Below are 3,649 nucleotides of genomic sequence, written 5' to 3'. Positions count from 1 at the left end.
GGAGGGGGATGGGGGGTCACAGCTCAGGAGAAACACAGCAGAGTCTTTCCCCTCCTCCTCCCAGCCAGCAGCTGGGCTTCCGAATCAGGGTGCACTCTGGGTAGGCTGGGAGATGTACTCGCAGAACCCTTTTCCCTCTGGCACCCGGTCACTTTATCAACAGGTGCCCACCAAGTCTCTCTGCGGACTTCTTAGCCACACACGGATGGCAAGTCAGGGGACCTCTGGAAAGAGTCGCGTTTTCTTGCTTTGGGTCTTACGCAAACTTTGGCCATAGTCTCTTTTTCTTGAGAGGCAATTTCAAATACACTGAAATCTGAAATACTCTTTAGTCCCAGTCCCAAAGCTAAACCTTGTCAGTTCTGGTCCAGTGTTTCATTCCACAGGCAAAACCATTCCAACTCATCTATATACCACAGTCAGTACAGACGAGCTCCTCTGGCTAGTAGCCACTGGCCACCAGTGTCCTCCCAAGCCTTAGGTCCTGGCTGGATTAGCTACATTGTAAGAAAGCCTCTAATATTTTGGAATCAGACACTCTCAAATGGCAATCCTTGGGTTGTGGTTCCCCTTCTAATGGAGCTCTGATAAATTAGTAATAACCGTCTGCCTGAAAAAGAATAAAAACACTTACCTTCACCATTAAACCAGTGTTTGAAGCCCTGGACTAGATGGCCAATTTGGAAAAAGAGGGCATTCCTGTCCCTTCTTCCCTTCATGGGGGTACATAATCAGCCACACTGCAGTAGGACACCGCCAGATTTGGCCCTGCGCTCTCAGGGCAGGGCATCTGCCTTCGTCTGAGCCGCTTAATTTTTAACTTTACTTTTAAAGTTATCACCGATTGAGTATCTCAAAGATGTCACTATGTTTTTTGCTTTGAACTGTGCACACAACCACTCAGTCAACAGGCCATTTTCCTGAAAGCCAACGTAGCCTGGCACGGAAGCCAGAGGTTGATGAGGCTGTGCTGTTGATGAGGCTGTGCCCACCTCACGCCTAGAGTTTTCTGTAACCTCAGACGAAGCACACCGTCTGTTAGAACTGACTTCTGCATTAAGAAACAAGTGTTAAAATGCCCAGTGTATGGGGGCATGGGAAAAATGAGATGAAATCTGTTGCTCACAAGGCAGTCAGCTTTAGGAGATGTTCTTGCCAGGGCTCTTCCTCCAGGTCAGGTGCCCACTGTGAACCAGTGTGAGTCACCCTGTGCCAGCCATTCTGCCATTTTCTCTATCCTTCCAGGTGTGCATTTTGCTTGATTCCTGACACTTGGGTCTATGTTTTGTGGTTCTTGTCTTGTTTTGTTTTGTTTTGTTTTGTTTTGTTGATTAAGTGACTGGTACTAGATCCTCCTAGTCTGCCTCTTAACCCTACTAAAATGAGGTGGGGGTCCCTTCCTCTCTGCCTCTATCAGAACCTCTCTTCTGGGTTTCTTTTCTCATCATCATCCCCAAAGGGGCCCACTATCCAGCCTCTTAGTCAGTCGGTCTGGTCTCTGTATTCATTTTATTTTTGCTTATGTGTCTGTATGTTTGTGAGAATGTATGCCACATGTGTGAAGGTGCCCAAGGCGGCCAGAAGAAGGCATCAGATCCCTGGAGCTGGAGTTACAGGCAGCTGTGAGTGGCTCCATGGGGGTGCTGGGAACTGAAATTAGGTCTCTGGAAGAGCACTCCTGCTCTTAAGACCCTGAACCATCTCTCCAGCCCCCATAATTTGCATTGGTACTCTATTAGGTACTACAAACTAGGGGACTTCAAAGACACATACACTTGTTTTCACAGTCCTGGAGGTCACAGTCCAAAGTGGGCTGTGCTCCCTCCAGAGGCTTGCTGTGGTAGTTTACAGCAGTGTGAATGGCATAAGTGTGTACTTGGGGCTGGAGAGCTGGTTCAGTGGTTAAGAGCATTGGCTGCTCTTGCAGAGGACCCAGGTTTGGTTCCCAGCACCCATGTGGTGGCTAACAACCATCCTAACTCCAGTTCTAGGCAATTTGATGCCCTCTTCTGACCTCCAAGGGCATTGTACAAAGACATGGTTATGCTCACATACATGCAGGCAATACACTCATACAAATAAAATAAAAATAATAAATAATTTTTTTAAAAAAGACAGTATATGCTCAACAAAAGATAGCTTATTTGACAAATGAGTTTTTGTGTTATACTCTCAATGAAAAAATAAAGATTTCTGGAGCTAACCCAAACTCTTCACCCTTACTGTGATTCTCATGTAACAAAGCCTTGATAAATCAACTCAATTTTAGAGTTAAATAATTTAGATATTGGGAGGCTGAGGCAGGAGGATCAGGAGTTCAAGGCTAGAATATAGCAAAGCTCGAGACTCGATGGCAGAGTGCTCACTTATCAGGCATGAGGCCCTGGGTTCTTCCTGGGGGGAGGATTCAATATCTTACATCTATATCATTCATAAACACCAAGAGTTGGTAAGTCCTTAAAAACATAGTCCCTCTGGCTTGATATTAAGAGCAGTTCCCAATTAAAGTGGTGTAATTGCACACTTTTTATTTAAAAAACTGCTGTGTTTCAGACATGGTGCTTAACTTCTGAAAATGTCACTTTGTTTAATGCCTACAGAGTTCAAAGTCCACTGAGAGAGGCTGTACACAGAGACAGACTCCTAGGACGAACGGAGGTGAACGAAAGTCACACAAGCTTGCGTAAGTATCCAGAGAGAGCAAACAAGGACCCTGGCTACACCGGTGTCAGGAAAGGCGTCTAGGAGGAGGTGGGGCTCTGCACTGTGAGACGAAGCATCACAGAGGAAGGATGGTCCGGAAAGCGGAGCCACCGAAGAACTGTTCACCGTGGTGGAGGATGAACCCTTTGGCGGACTGACTTGAAATATGGTAATTCATTGTTAAAATTCAATTGCTTTCCCCAATAGTAGAACCAGATTTTCTGAAGGAAAAATAGGAAAATGTTGTAACGTTCCCTGCAACAAAAACTAAAACTTTCCAGAATTATGTGAGCAATAAAAGTGTGATACGAAAAGAAAAGCAATAAATATTTATTAAAGAACATAAAATAAAAATCCACCCACATGGAACCAATTACTGTATTCTTCGATGGGGAAGTTTAATATCACAAACCACCAACCCTCCTCAACTTAATAATTGACATCTGGTACCCACTGAATTGAAAGAGGCCCAGCCATCCCCAGTAGACACAGTGACATGCAGTTGAGAGAAGGTGAGGGCCTCACTCCGGGAAGGTAGAGATGGTCACAGAGGACAAGCCACATCTATCATTTGACTTGGATGCTTGTTCGTTCGTTTGCTTGTTTGTTTTTCAACAAAAACTTTATTGAGAATTTCATACGTGCATATAAGGTGTTTTGATCAACACGTCCAAAACCTCACATATCTCCCCATTACTTTTTTTCTTTTTCTTTTCTTTTTCCTTCTTTCATTTATTTTTTCCCAGATAATTATTTATTTAATAACCACATACTTAGAGGAAGCATTTCATTACAACAGCATTGACATATTCAATAACAATTTTCTGAGCTAGGATACATCTCTCACAAAATCGGCTGTACATTTTTAGGTTTACAGTTGAATTATTAAAGTTATACAATATTGTACTCAGTATAAACCCTATAAGACATAAAATTAAATGAGGTT

At 43.7% G+C, this 3,649-nt stretch overlaps 2 protein-coding genes across 5 annotated transcripts in view; one reads left to right on the top strand and one right to left on the bottom strand.

The window, feature by feature from the left end:
- Slc17a2 (solute carrier family 17 member 2) overlaps positions 1 to 780 on the bottom strand; it is a 17,217-nt gene extending 16,437 nt beyond the window's left edge. For all 3 annotated transcript variants that reach the window (XM_029562990.1, XM_029562991.1, XM_029562992.1), the window contains exon 1: positions 635 to 780. The gene's annotated coding sequence lies outside the window, so the exon portion shown is untranslated. The remainder of the gene's footprint in view (positions 1 to 634) is intronic.
- Positions 1 to 3,649, top strand: part of LOC103733126 (histone H2B type 1-A) — a 352,787-nt gene that overhangs the window by 152,620 nt on the left and 196,518 nt on the right. The gene's annotated exons all lie outside the window — the stretch shown is intronic.

The sequence above is a fragment of the Nannospalax galili genome, unplaced genomic scaffold, assembly GCF_000622305.1.
Source record: "Nannospalax galili isolate Female #2095 unplaced genomic scaffold, S.galili_v1.0 scaffold456, whole genome shotgun sequence".
In the NCBI taxonomy this organism is placed as follows: Eukaryota; Metazoa; Chordata; class Mammalia; order Rodentia; family Spalacidae; genus Nannospalax; species Nannospalax galili.
This window is presented reverse-complemented; position numbering and strand designations above follow the sequence as displayed.